Source organism: Eumetopias jubatus, unplaced genomic scaffold, assembly GCF_037043125.1.
Source record: "Eumetopias jubatus isolate StellerSeaLion01/CBP00866 unplaced genomic scaffold, mEumJub1_p1.0 scaffold_3, whole genome shotgun sequence".
Taxonomy (NCBI): domain Eukaryota; kingdom Metazoa; phylum Chordata; class Mammalia; order Carnivora; family Otariidae; genus Eumetopias; species Eumetopias jubatus.
In genome coordinates, this window is record NW_028274809.1 from 60,348,098 (window position 1) to 60,364,557 (window position 16,460).

Below are 16,460 nucleotides of genomic sequence, written 5' to 3' on the forward strand. Positions count from 1 at the left end.
TGCCATCCATGTGATTGAGGCCATTCCAGACAAGCCAGCTTCCAACTGACCACTCAGCCCTCCACAGACACGTGAGCAAGCTTATGCAAGATCAGCTGAACCTGGCCCCAATCAACTGACTCCTAGACTTATGAACAATAATAAATGTTTATTGTTTGAAGCTAACAACTTTTGTGGTAGTTTGTTATAGCTAACTGATAGAGATACCTGAAACTCAACATGTTTAAAACTAGAGGAGGGAGGAGCAAGATGGTGGAGGAGGAGGAGACCTAAATTTTGTCTGGTCCCAGGAATTCAGCTAGATAGTTATCAAACCATTCAGAACACATACAAACTCAACAGGAGATTGAAGAAAAGAATAGCAGCAATTCTATGAACAGAAAAGCGACCACTTTCTGGAAAGTAGGACGTGCGGAGAAGTGAATCCTAGGTGATACTTGGAAAGATAGACCACGGGGGGAGGGTGCCTCCATCAGCCGCTATGGGCAAGTGATAGAGCAGCAGAGCACAAAACCGGAACTTTTAGAAGTCGGCTCTACTGAGGGACGTCGCTCCAGTGGCTAAGCGGGGGGTGGAACCCTCGCTGGAACAGTGTGGTCTCAGGACCCTCAGGGTCACAGAAAGACCGGGGGTGCCTGAGTGCAGCAGAGCTCCCAGGTATCAGAGCAGGGAAGCCGGCTGCAGAGACGGAGCCAAGGCACAGGCTCTCAGCTCAGGGTGGCCATAAACTGATCCACGGCACAGATGGGCCACTGTTCTTCAGGCACGGACCCAACAAGCAGCAGATCTGGAGAGACTCCCCTTCCTCCTGATGAGGAAGCAGAAGACTAACTGAGGACAAAGCAGAAGCTGACATCCTACACCCCCCTGCCCCCATATGATATGTGTGACATTCCTCAGGCACTCCTGGCTGCCCTAAAGGAAAAATAAATGGTTAACTGTTAGAGATCACAGTCCTGCAGGACAGGAGTCTCCCTCAGTTTACAAGTGTCCTAGTGATTTACAAGGAAGAAGCTTTCTTATCAATAACCTAACTTCCAGAGACCCAGAACTCAGTTTCCTGAAGTCCTAACATCACCCTCCCCTACATGAAATTGAGGGAGGCTGAAGCAGAAGGAAATGTAAATAAAATTGAATTTCTTTGAACCTGAAGCCCATTGACAAGGACATGTGATAGGAGGAATATAACATTCCTCCAGGAAACTCCCAACTGTCTTCATGTTAGTGCCTCATTGGAGGGAAAAACAACCTTGGCTTGACAATAACCAGGCCTCCAGTATCCTGAGAGTCTTTAACATATGACAGTCCTTCTGAACACCCCCTTTGTACTCACCTCCCCAGCTTCCAAGTATATAATCAACCACACCTCACAAACCCAGGGCAGCTCTTTTTGCCCACGGGTCCTGTCCCCATGCTTTCATAAAATCACCTTTTTGCACCAGAGATGTCTTAAGAATTCTTTCTTGGTCGTCGGCTCCGGACCTCACTTATATTCTAAAACTTCATCACTCCCTGGGGAGGAGCGGCGCGGGAGCGCACCGCAGGGATCTGCTGGGTTTGGAGACTCCACATGGGGTCGGGTGCCAGAGAGAGAAACGCTCGGTCACAGGCCGGGTGAGCACGGAATGCGGCCGGAGACCGGGGAGATGGGAGTGACTGCTTTTCTCTGGGGGCGCACTGAGGAGCGGGGCCCCGAGTTCTCGGCTCCTCCAGGCGGAGATCGGGAGGCCGCCATTTTCACTCTCGTCCTCCAAAGCTGTACGGAGAGCTTGCAGGGAACAAAAGCTCCCGAGAGCAAACCCTAGCAGATTACTTAGCCCGGACCAGCTAGGGTGAGGCAAATTCCGCCTCCGGCAAAGACATTTGGGAACCACGGCAACAGGCCCCTCCCCCAGAAGATCAGCAAGAACAGCCAGCAAGCCAAGACCAAGTTTACTGATCAATGAGAATGGCAGAACTCCAGAGGTAGGGGAATACTGCACATAGAATTCATGGCTTTTTTCCTGTGATTCTTTAGTCTTTCATAGTTAATTTTTAAATTTTTCTTTTTCTTTTTCTGTTTTTTTTAGTTGAATTTTTCCTCTTTCCTTTCCCACCATCTTATTGATTCCTTTTTTAAAATCTTTTTTAATTTCCATTTTTACAGTTATATTCTATCTCTTCATTGTATTTAACCTTATTTTTTGTATGTATGTAAGTTTTTCTTCCTTTAAAATTTTGGGATATAGTTTTTTTTTTTTAATTTTTTATTTATTTGACAGAGAGACACAGAGAGAGAGGGAACACAAGCAGGGGGAGTGGGAGAGGGAGAAGCAGGCCTCCAGCTGAGCAGGGAGCCTGATGCGGGGCTTGATCCCAGGACCCTGGGATCATGACCGGAGCCGAAGGCAGATGCTTAACGACTGAGCCACCCAGGTGCCCCTGGAATATAGTTTCATATAACAGACCAAAATATACCCTAAATCTAGTGTATGACGTTGTCCTAGTGTCTCGCCTGATCACATTCTCTCTTTTTTTTTTAATTTTTTTCATTCTTTTTCCAACCAACTTCTTATCTTATCAATTCCTTTTTTAAAATCTTTTTTAATTTTCATCCTTACAGTCACATTCCACCCCCTCATTGTATTTACCCTTATTTTTGTATATATATATATATATATAAGTTTTTCTTTCTTTAAAATTTTTGGAGGCAACTTCTTCTAATGGATCAAAATACACCCAAAATCTAGTGTGTGGCTCTGTTCTATTCACCAGCCTGATCATATTCTTTTTTTTTTCCCCTTTCTTTTACCCCTGGTTTCAGGTCTCTTCTGATTTGTTTAGTGTATATTACTCTGGGGTCATTGTTACCCTTTTAGCATTTTGTTCTCTCATTCATCTATTCTCCTCTGGACAAAATGACAAGACAGAAAAACTCACCTCAAAAATAAAAAAAAGAACAAGAGGCAGTACTGACTGCCAGGGATCTAATCAATACAGACAAGATGTCGGAACTAGAGTTCAGAATGATGATTGTAAAGATACTAGCTGGGCTTGTAAAAAGCATAGAAGATACTAGAGAATCCCTTTCTGGAGAAATAAAAGAACTAAAATCTAACCAAGTCGAAATAAAAAAAGGCTATTAATGAGGTGCAATAAAAAATGGAGGCTCTAACTGCTAGGATAAATGAGGCAGAAGGGAGAATGAGTGATATAGAAGACCAAATGATGGAGAATAAAGAAGCTGAGAAAAAGAGAGATAAACAACTACTGGATCACGAGGGGAGAATTTGAGAGATAAGTGATACCATAAAGCAAAACAACATTAGAATAATTGGGATCCCAGAAGAAGAAGAAAGAGAGAGAGGGGCAGAAGGTATATTGAAGCAAATTATAGCAGAGAATTTCCCTATTTTGGAGAAGGAAACGGGCATGAAAATCCAGGAAGCACAGAGAACACCCCTCAAAATCAATAAAAATAGGTCAACACCCCAGCATCTAATAGTAAAACTCACAAGTCTCAGAGACAAAGAGAAAATCCTGAAAGCAGCTTGGGACAAGTGGTCTGTAACCTACAATGGTAGAAACATTAGAATGGCAGCAGCAAAAAAAAAAAAAAGTCTCTGTAGACCTGGCAGGCCTGAAAGGACTGGCTTGATATATTCAGAGCACTAAATGAGAAAAATATGCAGCCAAGAATACTATATCCAGCTAGGCTGTCACTGAAAAAAGGAGAGATAAAAAGCTTCCAGGACAAACAAAAACTAAAAGAATTTGCAAACACCAAACCAGCCCTACAAGAAATATTGAAAGGGGTCCTCTAAACAAAGAAAGAAGAAAAAAAAAAAATAAACAAAGAAAGAGCCTAAAAGTAACACAGACCAGAAAGGAACAGAAACAATATACAGTAACAGTCACCTTACAGGCAATACAATGGCACTAAATTCATAGATATGAATAGTTACCAATGGTTTTGTTCTTTCTTTTATTAATGTATTGTATCACATTGATTAATTGAAATCACAAGATTTTAATAGTTACCCTGAATGTAAATGGGCTAAATGCCCTAATCAAAAGACACAGGGTATCAGACTGGATAAAAAAAAAAAAAAGACCCATCAATACACTGTCTACAAAAGACTCATTTTAGATCCAAAGACACCTCCAGATTTAAAGTGAGGGGGTGGAAAACCATTTACCATGCTAATGGAAATCAAAAGAAAGCTGGGGTGGCAATCCTTATATCAGACAAATTAGATTTTAAACCAAAGACTGTAATAAAAGATGAGGAAGGACACTACATCCTATTTAAAGGGTCTATCCAACAAGACAATCTAACAATTGTAAATATCTATGCCCCTAACATGGGAGGAGCCAAGTATATAAGCCAATTAATAACAAAATCAAAGAAACACATTGACAATAATACAATAATAGTAGGGGACTTTAACACCCCCCTCACTGAAATGGACAGATCATCTAAGCAAAAGATCAACAAGGAAATAAAGACTTTAAATGACACACTGGACCAGATGGACTTCACAGATATATTCAGAACATTCCATCCCAAAGCAACAGAATACACATTCTTCTCTAGTGCACACGGAACATTCTCCAAAATAGATCACATCCTGGGTCACAAATCAGGTCTCAACCAGTACCAAAAGGCTGGGATCATTCCCTACATATTTTTGGACCACACTGCTTTGAAACTAGAACTGAATCACAAGAGGAAAGTCGGAAAGAACTCAAATACATGGAGGCTAAAGAGCATCCTACTAAAGAATGAATGGGTCAACCAGGAAATTAAAGAAGAATTTTAAAAATTCATGGAAACAAATGAAAATGAAAATGCAACTGTTCAAAATCTTTGGGATGCAGCAAAGATGGTCCTAAGAGGAAAGTATATAGCAATACAAGTCTTTCTCCAGAAACAAGAAAGATTTCAAATATATGACCTAACCCTAAAGGAGCTGGAGAAAGAACAGCAAATAAAGCCTAAACCCAGCAGGAGAAGAGAAATAATAAAGATCAGAGCAGAAATCAATGAAATAGAAACCAAAAGAACAGTAGAACAGATCAATGAAACTAGGAGCTGGTTCTTTGAAAGAATTAATAAGATTGATAACCCCCTGGCCAGACTTACCAAAAAGAAAAGAGAAATGACCCAAATAAATAAAATCATGAATGAAAGAGGAGAGATCACAACCAACACCAAAGAAATGCAAACAATTGTAAGAACATATTATGAGCAATTATATGCCAGCAATAATAATCTGGAAGAAATGGATGCATCCCTAGAAACATTTAAACTACCAAAACTGATTCAGGAAGAAATAGAAAACCTGAACAGACCCATAACCAGTAAGGAAATTGAAGCAATAATCAAAAATCTCCCAAAAAACAAGAGCCCAGGGCCAGATGGCTTCCCAGGGGAATTCTACCAAACATTTAAAGAAGAATAAATACCTATTCTTCTGAAACTGTTCCAAAAAAATTGAAATGGAAGGAAAACTTCCAAACTCATTTTATAAGGCCAGCATTACCTTGATCCCAAAACCAGACAAAGACCCCATCCAAAAGGGGAATTACAGACCAATATCCCTGATGAACATGGATACAAAAAATCTCACCAAAATACTAGCCAATAGGATCCAACAGTCCATTAAAAGGATTATTCACCATGACCAAGTGGGATTTATTCCTGGGCTGCAACATTGGTCCAACATCTGCAAATCAATCAATGTGATACAATACATTAATAAAAGAAAGAACAAGAACCATATGATCTTCTCAATAGATGCAGAAAAAGCATTTGACAAAGTACAGCATCCTTTCTTGATTAAAACTCTTCACAGTGTAGGGATAGAGGGTACATACCTCAATATCCCCCTAAAAGCCATCTATGAAAAACCCACAACAAATATCATACTCAATGGGGAAAAACTGAGAGCTTTTCCCCTAAGGTCAGGAACACGGCAGGGATGTCCACTATCACCACTGCTATTCAACATAGCATTAGAAGTCCTAGCCACAGCAATCAGACAACAAAAAGAAATAAAAGGCATCCGAGTCAGCAAAGAAGTCAAACTCTCACTCCTTGAAGATGATATGATACTTTATGTGGAAAACCCAAAAGACTCTACCCCAAAACTGCTAGAACTCATACAGAAATTCAGTAAAGTGGGAGGATTTAAAATCAATGAACAGAAATCAGTTGCATTTCTATACACCAACAAGAAGACAGAAGAAATAGAAATTAAGGAGTCAATCCCATTTACAATTGCCCCCAAAACCATAAGATACCTAGAAATAAATCTAACCGAAGAGGCAAAGAATCTGTACTCAGAAAACTATAGAATACTCATGAAAGAAATTGAGGAAGACACAAAGAAATGGAAAACATTCCATGCTCATGGATTGGAAGAACAAATATTGTGAAAATGTCTATGATACCTAGAGCAATCTACACATTTAATGTAATCCCTACCAAAATACCATCAACTTTTTTTCAAAGAAATGGAACAAATAATCCTAAAATTTGTATGGAACCAGAAAAGACTCCGAATAGCCAGAGGAATGTTGAAAAAGAAAAGCAAAGCTGGTGGCATCACCATTCCGGACTTCAAGCTCTATTTCAAAGCTGTAATCATCAAGACAGTATGGTAGCCACAAAAACAGACACATAGATCGATGGAACAGAATAGAGAGCCCAGAAATGGACCCTCAACTCTATGGTCAACTAATCTTCGACAAAGCAGGAAAGAATGTCCAATGGAAAAAAGACAGTCTCTTCAACAAATGGTGTTGGGAACACTGGACAGCCACATGCAGAAGAATGAAACTGGACCATTTCTTTACACCACATACAAAAATAGACTCAAAATGGATGAAAGACCTCAATGTGAGATGGGAATCCATGAAAATCCTTGAGGAGAACACAGGCAGCAACCTCTTTGACCTCAGCCACAACAACTTCTTCCTAGACACATCGCCAAAGGCAAGGGAAGCAAGGGCAAAAATGAACTATTGGGACTTCATCAACATAAAAAGCTTTTGCACAGCAAAGGAAACAGTCAACAAAACCAAAAGACAATTGACAGAATGGGAGAAGATATTTGCAAATGACATATCAGATAAAGGACTAGTATCCAAAATCTATAAAGAACTTATCAAACTCAACACCCAAAGAACAAATAATCCAATCAAGAAATGGGCAGAAGACATGAACAGACATTTTTCCAAAGAAGACATCCAAATGGCCAACAGACACATGAAAAAGCGCTCCACATCACTCAGCATCAGGGAAATCCAAATCAAAACCTCAATGAGATACCACCTCACACCAGTCAGAATGGCTAAAATTAACAAGTCAGGAAACGACAGATGTTGGTGAGGATGCGGAGAAAGGGGAACCCTCTTACTCTGTCGGTGGGAATGCAAGCTAGTGCAGCCACTCTGGAAAACAGTATGAAGGTTCCTCAAAAAGTTGAAAATAGAGCTACCGTACAACCCAGCAATTGCACTACTGGGTATTTACCCCAAAGATACAAATGTAGTGATCCGAAGGGGCACATGCACCCCAATGTTTATAACAGCAATGTCCACAATAGCCAAACTATGGAAGGAGCCCAGATGTCCAACAACAGTTGAATGGATAAAGAAGATGTGGTGTATATATATATAATGGAATATTATGCAGCCAACAAAAAATTGAAATCTTGCCATTTGCAATGATGTGGATGGAACTAGAGGGTATTATGCTAAGCGAAATAAGTCAATCAGAGAAAGATAAGTATCATATGGTCTCACTGATATGAGGAATTTGAGAAACAGGACAGAGGCTCATAGGGGAAGGGAGGGGAAAAATGAAACAAGCCAAAACCAGAGAGGGAAACAAACCATAAGAGACTCTTAATCTCAGGAAACAAACTGAGGGTTGCTGGAGTGCAGGGGGTGGGAGGGATGGGGTGGCTGAGTGATAGACACTGGGGAGGGTATGTACTATAATGAGTGCTGCAAATTGTGTAAGACTGATGAATCACAGACGTGTACCCCTGAAACAAATAATACATTATATGTTAATAAAAATTAAAAAAAAAAGTTTAAAACTAAACTCAGAGTTGATAATTATGTGACATGATAAAGGTGCTAACTATTGTTAAAATGATATTCAAATTACAATAAATAATGTATCAAATCAACATGGTATACACCTTAAATTTACACAACGTTATATGCCAAATATATTTTGATAAAAAGAATGTGACTGTATTCCAATAAATCTTCATTTAAAAAATTAAATTCATAGTGTTCTCCCCAACTTGTGCCACCTCCAAGGTTCTCTGTCTTGTTAAAGAACACCACCATCCATCCAGTTCCTTATGCCAGGATCTAGGAGTCAGCCTTGAAGCCTCCTTCTTCTTTGCCCTCACCAAATTCTATTAATTCTACTGCCTAAATATTTCTGGAATCCACTCACTTCTCAAAATTTTCCCTCTCCCCCCCTAGATTAAGCCACCATCCCATAGCACCTAAACTATAGGATCTACCCACATCCATTCTTATACCTTCTACCGTCCATTCTCCAGGCAACAAAGTGTTCTTTTTTCAAAAGAAAGAGAAGAGAAGAAAAACTCCGTGAAAGACCCTGTTAAGAAGATGAAAAGATATGCCATGGTGGGAGAAAATATTTGCAAATAACATATCCAAAAAAGAGTCTCAAAATTCAAGAGCAATAATGGAAACAATCCAGTTAGAATATGGGCAAAAGACACAAAGAGACATTTCACCAAAAAAGATGTACCTGTGGCAAATAAGCACATGAAAAGATGTCCAACATCATTTGCTGTTAGGAAAATGTGAATTAAAACCACAAAGAGATACCACTATTTACCTATCAGAGGGCTAAAATAAAAAACAGTGGCAACACGAAATGCTGGTGAGGATGCCGAGAAACTGGATTCACACCTTGCTATTGAGAATATGAAATGGTACAGCCACTCCGGCCAACAGCTCTGCAGTCGACAGTGTATTAGTTTGCTAGGGCTGCCATCACAAAGCATCACTGACTGAATGGCTTAAACCACAGAAATTTATTTTCTTACAATTCCAGAGACTAGGAGCCCAAGATCAAGGTGAGGGTAAAATGTAAAATGTTTCTTTTTTTCCCCACAGCTTTATTGAGATATAATTGACATATATCACTGTGTAAATTTAAGGTGTACAATGTGTTGATTTGATACATATTGCAAAATGACTACCCCCCCCTAGTGTTAGCCAACATCTCCATCACACAGTTGGTTTCTTCTAAGCCCTCTTTCCTGGCTTACAAATGACCATCTTTTCCCTCTGTATGTGCGTCTGTGTCCTAATCTCTTCTTTTTATAAGGGTACAGTGATAATTGGATTAGGGCCCACCATGATGACCTCATTTTAATTTAATTACCACTTTAAATGCCTAATTTCCTAGCACATTAACATTTTGTGGTACTGGGGATTAGGGCTTCAACACACGAATTTGGGTTGGGGGCATAATTCAGCTCATACCAGAAAGTTACTTTTAAAATTAAACATATAACTACAATATGACCGGGCGCCTGGGTGGCTCAGTCAGTTAAGCGTCTGCCTTCGGCTCAGGTCATGATCCCAGGGTCTGGGATTGAGCCCCACATCGGGCTCCCTGCTCCACAGGGAGCCTGCTTCTCCCTCTCCCTCTGCCTGCCACTCCTCCCGCTTGTGCTGTCTGTCAAATAAATAAATTAAATCTTTAAAAAAAAAAAAACTACCATATGACCCATCAATTGCACTCCTGAGCATATATTCCAGAGAAACAAAGACTTGTGTTAACACAAAAACATACATGTTGAAAGATGTTCATAACAACTTCACTCATAATAACTAAAATGTGACAATCCAGATGTCCTTCAGCAGGTGAATGGTTAAACAAACTGGCACATACATGGCACGGAATACTACTCAGCATTAAAAAAAAAAAAAAGGAAAAAAGGATAAACTACTGATACACACAACAATCTGGAAGAATCTCCAGAGAATTACACTGAGTGAGAAAAGCCAATCCCAAAATGTTTCATATCATGTGATTCCATTTATATAACATTATTGAAATGACGAAAATTACAGGAATGGAAAACAGATTCGTGGTTGCCGGGTCAAGGAGAAGGTAGAGTGGGAGCTAAGTGGATGTGGCTTTTAAAGCTCAACACAAAGGCTCTGTGGTGATAGAAATAGTATCTTGACTGTATCAATGTCAATCTCCTGGCTGTGATTTATACTATGACTTTTTAAAACACTGCCATTGGGAAAAACTGAGTATAGGGGTGCCTCAGTGGCTCAGTTGGTTAAGTGTCTGCCTTTGGGTCATGATCTCAGGGTCCTAGGATCGAGCCCCATGTCAGGCTCCCTGCTCAGGTGGGGAGCTGGCTTCTCCCTTTCCCACTACCCTCCCTCCCCGCTTGTGAGTGCTCAAATAAAAAAATAAAGTCTTTTAAAAAAACTGAGCAAAGAGTACAAAAGATGTCTTTCCGTTACTTCTTACAACTGCATGTCAATTTATAATTATCTCAATAGAAGAAGTTTTTTTTTTTTTAATGTTTTAAACCTTTAGATTTTACCATTGTTCTTAGGCCAAAAACCTACTAGGTCCTACATGATCTAGCACCTGCCTACCTTGCAACCCTGTCTTGCAGACTCTTCTCACTCACTGTGGGCCAACTCAACTGGCCTTCTTCCAGGTCTTCAAATGTCCCTTTCAGACTCTGAACTCTGCACATGCTATTCCTTCTTCCTGTGATGCTCTTCTCTCTACTTTTTACCCAGCTAACTCTAAGTGATCCTTCAAATCTCTTTTCACTCAGTCACTCATAGATGATGGGGATCCACCACTCAGGATACATATGGTCCATACTGACAGAGAGCTTATAGAATTTGGCTTTCTGGATCCGGGTTACTTTTGATGTTTATTTTCCCTTTTGCTATCCCAAAACTTTAGTAAAACCTTGTTTAAACATCTCAGAATTCCCCTAGCTGTTCTTTGGGTTATGATCCTAAGAAAGCCAGATGGTCAGAGTATCAAAAGTGTAATGGAAAAGAGTGTACCGGAATACTCCACTGAGCTCAGCTGGGGGTAATTACATAGGGAGAAATGCTCAAGGTAACATTGTTAAGACGCAACAGTTGAGACCGTGAAGTCTAGCTGCCACTTACTTCACAAGATGTCTCCCTCTGTGGAGAGTGTCAGGGTTTGGGTATTCATGTTATAATGAAGTTCTGTTTTGTTTTATTTAATAAACAAACAGCACTTTCCTTACACTAATTTGTACAATGTGTTGGCTCTACTTTGAATTGGGATGATGTAGATGAAGACCATAAATGACCACTGGGTGTCATCGAAGTCTTATACAAGGCGACAGTCTTGGTTGGCATGGCTCCTTAGTGGTCTACCTTTTCTGGAAGGTGGAGATAAATTGTGCTCGATTCTAAAAGGAACCAAAGCACATTATCAATTTAGAACTTATCTATGTGGTACATGGGCCAGAAGAACATGGCTGAAGACTGGAAAATAAGCAAAAAATAATGTCTTGAAATCATCCAAAATAACATCTCAAAGTCCTTGCATTTGTATTTGTATACTTTCTTCAAAGTATTAGGACAGCTATTTGGGCCCTGTTAATGGGAAATCTACTGTTTTGTTTTGTTTCTATTTTAAATTATTTCATTATTAGTACTTCTAGCCTTTGTATTGCCTTCACCTTGGCCCATCCCCATTAGCTTAGGTACTGCTACAGACTATAGTAGGAAGTGGGCTTACCATCTCATGACAACTCTAAGTGTAATAAGCATGTGCCCCAAGGCAAGAGTGACACTGACATGGAAGGGAGGGCCCCACATAGCAGGATGACAAACCTCTGCAACCTGCCACCCTTCAAAGGAAATACATATGATTTTGGCGTAGACCTGCCAGAACCTCACTAACAATCATTTTAAGACTTGTGTTCCTAATGATAACCACCAGTTGTGCTAACCTATTTCTATCCATGGACTGAATGCACCTAGGAATCAAATTGTTTGAGTTCTATGCTCACCTCCCAATACAAAGTCTGGTTTTCACAGGCAAAAGACGTTCTGGATTTTTTTCTACACTTTGCTGACAAAGTCATCACCCTCTGACTCCAAGGTCATATTAGTTATAGTAGTTAAGCTTATATATCTCCAGTGTGATGATGCAAAGCCATGATAGAATTTGCTGGAGCCTCAAGTTAAGCACTCTATTAGGTGACTCCAAAGAAAATATTTTGTAAAAAATAGATCCCAAAATTCTTAAAATATCAGAAGTTTATTTCTTGGTCAGGTAACCTTCCAAGCCAATGTTGGAGATTCCCCTAAGTGACTCCCCTAGGGCCACGTCATCTGCATAGTCGGGACTGGTTCCAGCCAGTGGGTGGGGGAAAAGAGCAGCTAGGTAGGAGTCTCAAGGCTGTGTTAAAGGTTCCATCCTAGGAGTGGCACACATGACTTTCGCTCAAGTTCCATTCATTGCCTAGAACTGAATCACATCATTATACCTAACTGCAAAGGAAACTGGGAAATGATGGTCTAGCTGTGTTCTCCCAAAAATCAGATTTTTGGAGGCAGCACTTGGTCCACAAGTATCCATTACTAGTCCAAACCATGAAGTTTTACTCTGATTAAACATTAAATTGAGGCACAGAGCAGTAAATTTTCCCAAGGTCATACAGCTAGCAAATGGCCAAGTTAGGATTTAAGCCTAGAGTCTCTACTTTTAACCACTCTACTATATTTCTAATACTGTTTGATTGTCTAACAGCCACTCTGTATTACTTTGTAATTTTTTAACAATAATAATTTTTTAATTAAAAAAAAAAGATGCAAGGAGCCAGGGATAGCTAACCAGAGGGACAATTTCCTATGAGTAATTCGCAGGGCTCCTCCCCACCCCCACCCCCTCTGCATGTTCAGAGAAGTGAGCAGAAGCAGACTGGGTATGCCACACATGGAAACTATCTAAGACTTCTCGTAGTGGTACTCTGCCCAGCAGACTGCAAGAGGGTAGGGCAATGCCGCATGGGTTAGAAGCTGCTTTAGAACCTTTCCTAAATTCTTTTACAGCAGGCAGCCTCACCAGCGCCTGACCTCTTCCCAAAGCACCTGGAGCACGCATTGCGGGTCCCCTGGAGGGCCACGCCCCGATCCCCTGCCTGCTCCAGTCCACTGGAGCCTGGAAGCCGCATCTGCTCTCGGCTCCTGAAGAAGGCTTTCGGCCACTGGAGAAGAAAGTGGGCAAATACCCTTACCTTGGCCTCTTAACACTTGTGGAGCCCAGGTCATAGAATGCAGAGTTCTCCAGATAAACGAGGCAGCAGTCCAGAAAACATGTAACGGTATGTTCCCAGGCAGTAATCCCATGAGGGAGATACTGTTATTATTACCAGCATTCTACAGACGCAAACAATGAAGCACAGAAAAATTAAGTCCTTTTCCAAAGGCCAGACAGAAACCAGTGGTTCAACTCAGCGGAATCTGGCTCCTACAGCCCGCGTGAACACATCCTCTTTTCAACCCTATGAATTGGAAGGGCGCCTGGGTGGCTCAGTCCTTAGGTGTCTGCCTTAGGCCCAGGATCCTGGGATTGAGCCCCGCATCCGGCTCCCTGCTCTGCGGGAGGCCTGCTTCTCCCTCTCCCACTCCCCCTGCTTGTGTTCCCTCTCTCGCTGTGTCTCTCTCTGTCAAATAAATAAATAAAATCTTTAAAAAAAAAAAAAACCTATGAATTGGCACAACTCTTTAGTGGGTGAAGAAGCAGCGTGGGAAGGGGGGAGGGGAAAGGGAGTGGAGAGAAAGGAATCTGTGTACCCAAAAGGATACTCAGAGTCTCAAAGGGTTCCTTACAAGTTCTCCCCGTTTGGTGGAGTGTGTGTGGATATGAGTGTGCGCGTGCACGCTTTAACCACTGAATAGACAATAAAAGGGACCTGACTAGGATCTAAGACCTGGAAGGCAAAAGGCAAAAATTGGTTCTGAAAGTCCAGAAGCGGGCCGTAACTGACAACCCAGTGCTGTGAGCCTTGGGTGGTGAGGTTTCACCCTCCGCAGCTCTTCTACGAGGAGCTGCGGTTTCAACCTGACAGCCTGGAGCCACACGCGGAGGACAGAAGGTTCCAGCACGAAAGCAGCGCTCCCCTCCTGGCTCCTCCACGCAGCCCGGGAGCGCCCGGCACCTCGGCCAGCTGGCGCCCAAAGGTTCCCTGAGGCGTCGGGCGGTGCAGGGGGCGGGGGGTCAGTGTGGAGCTGAGGCTGCGAGTGGGGGCGGGAAAGGTCGGGGATTGTTTTCTTTCGTGGACGAATCTTGTTGTGCGCCATTTGCACACCTCCAGTTCCTCACGCAATGTGAGTGCTGCTCCAGGTGCAAAGTGCCCGTCCCAGAGGTCTTTCCCTCGCCCACTGCTGCTTGCCCGCCTGAGCTCTTAGTAACCAGGCCTGTGAGCTCGGACTCAATGGGGAGGCCACCCGCCTAGCGCCTCAGAGCCTCGACCCACGCTGGGTACCCTCGAGGGCCAGGAATCCTAGCTTTGGTTCTCTTTAACCACTGAGTAGTCTATAAAGTGAAATGGGCCGGGGCGGGGGGAGGGGGCGGGGAGGGAGTAAGACCTAGAAGGCAGAAGGCTCATTCGCGTTCAAAGCCTTTTGCTTTACTCACACCAGCAGATAGAAAGGTAATCTAGGCGGAAACAGCAGGGTCTCGGGTTGGCGAGCAGGGCCAGGGGCTCCCGCCTCCGGTCCTCGGGGTTGACCCTCGAATCTGTTCCGGGATCTTCCTGGGTCGCCCAGTGATCCCTCCCACTCAATGCCCGCGCTCCTGCTAGTCTCTGGGAGAACACTCTCCTTCCGGTCTGCTCCTGGCCAGAGGGGTGTGTTCGGGACTGTCAGTGCCCCCTTCCCACTCGCCCCATTGCGCTCTGCTCAAAGCACCTGGCGCAGGAAAGGTGGGGTAGTACGGCCTTCCCCCGTGAGCCCCAGGCCAAAGACCCAGCGCGAAGCGGCCTTGCCTCTGCGGCCCAGACCTGAGTTCAAATGACGTCTTTGCTAGGTGTCCCTAAAGGATTTCTCAAGGTCCCCACTTCAGCAATGGGTGTGTTTCCATTATGCGCTCTCGCGGAGTTTACGCCAAGGAAAAAAGTGGGGTCCAAGTAGGCAGACCCCGGAGTCAGAGATCCCATCTGCTTAAGGGCCAAAGGGGCTGTGAGGAACTGACCGCACCCGGAATCCCTGGAGGCTCTGTTAGGGATGCGGGGGCAAGTTGAGGACACTAGCAATGAGAAAGGATTGGGCAAACGTCCCCAAGAAGATGCAATGGCCAATGAAGAAGGGACAAGAGCAGGCCAGTATGGTCCTGGAAAGGTGGAGATAGGAGGCTCCCATAAACTCCCAACTTATCCCAACGTCTTTGAGTTCTAGAACGAACCCAAAAGAAATTCAAAAGCTCAGACTCCTAGAACTTCTAGGGGGACAAAAACACGAAAGAATGCCTCTAGGACCAATGGCCAAGAAACCCGCGTCCCCAGGACCCTCTATGGGAAAGTGCAAAGTGGGGACAAGGGGCAGTCCAGTAACAGTGCATGTGACACCCCCCCCCCCCAGGAGAGCAGGAGAGTGCGAATAAGCCTATCCCTCTGCGCAGGGAGGGCACCCCGCGCTCCCTCCCGACCGGGGGGCATCCTCTCCCCCACTGGACCCCTCAGTGTAATGGAGGACGCCCAGTGGTAGAGCAAAGGCAGTGCATTGGGCCAGGCGAAGCCCAGGGCAACAGTAGGTCAGGGGCTTAAAACAAGGCGTGGAAGATCTGATCTCCAGCTGTTCACCAAGGCTCAGAGTAAATACCCAGTGATTTGCACTACAGCAACAGAGAAAGGAGGGGTACCCGACTCAAAGAATGTCCTTTCTACCCTCTACCTTTAGTGTTCCTCTGTACAATGGGAGCGGTGATTGATTCCGTCCATGTCTGGCAAGGGTTACCTCGAGGCTCTCCTGGGAGGACACGGCGGGACCCCGTGACCTGATAAAGTGCCGCAGCAGCAACCTGATGGGCACAGGATTCAAAGCAGGAATATCTTAGCAAAGGGACTGGGATGTAGGAGGCCAGAGCAAAAACACTGAGCTCCCCTACTTCCCCCATTCTTCTCTAGTTGCCCAGAGAGTAAAAGAATGCCCCTGCCACCGAGAAAACCAAAATCAGAAAGGGGGAAGGAGACTGCTCTGAGGCGGAGGGAGTGTGGCCACACAGAGGTGTCCCTCTACCCTTCTCAGATCACTGTGGAGAGGGGCATCCCTCTGCTCTGAACTGTGGACGAATGTGTCCATTCTCTAGGGTACTGTCTCCCTGACTTTAGACCAAAATGAGGAAATCATCAGGATATTGTGATGTGGTGACCAGATCGTTGGGG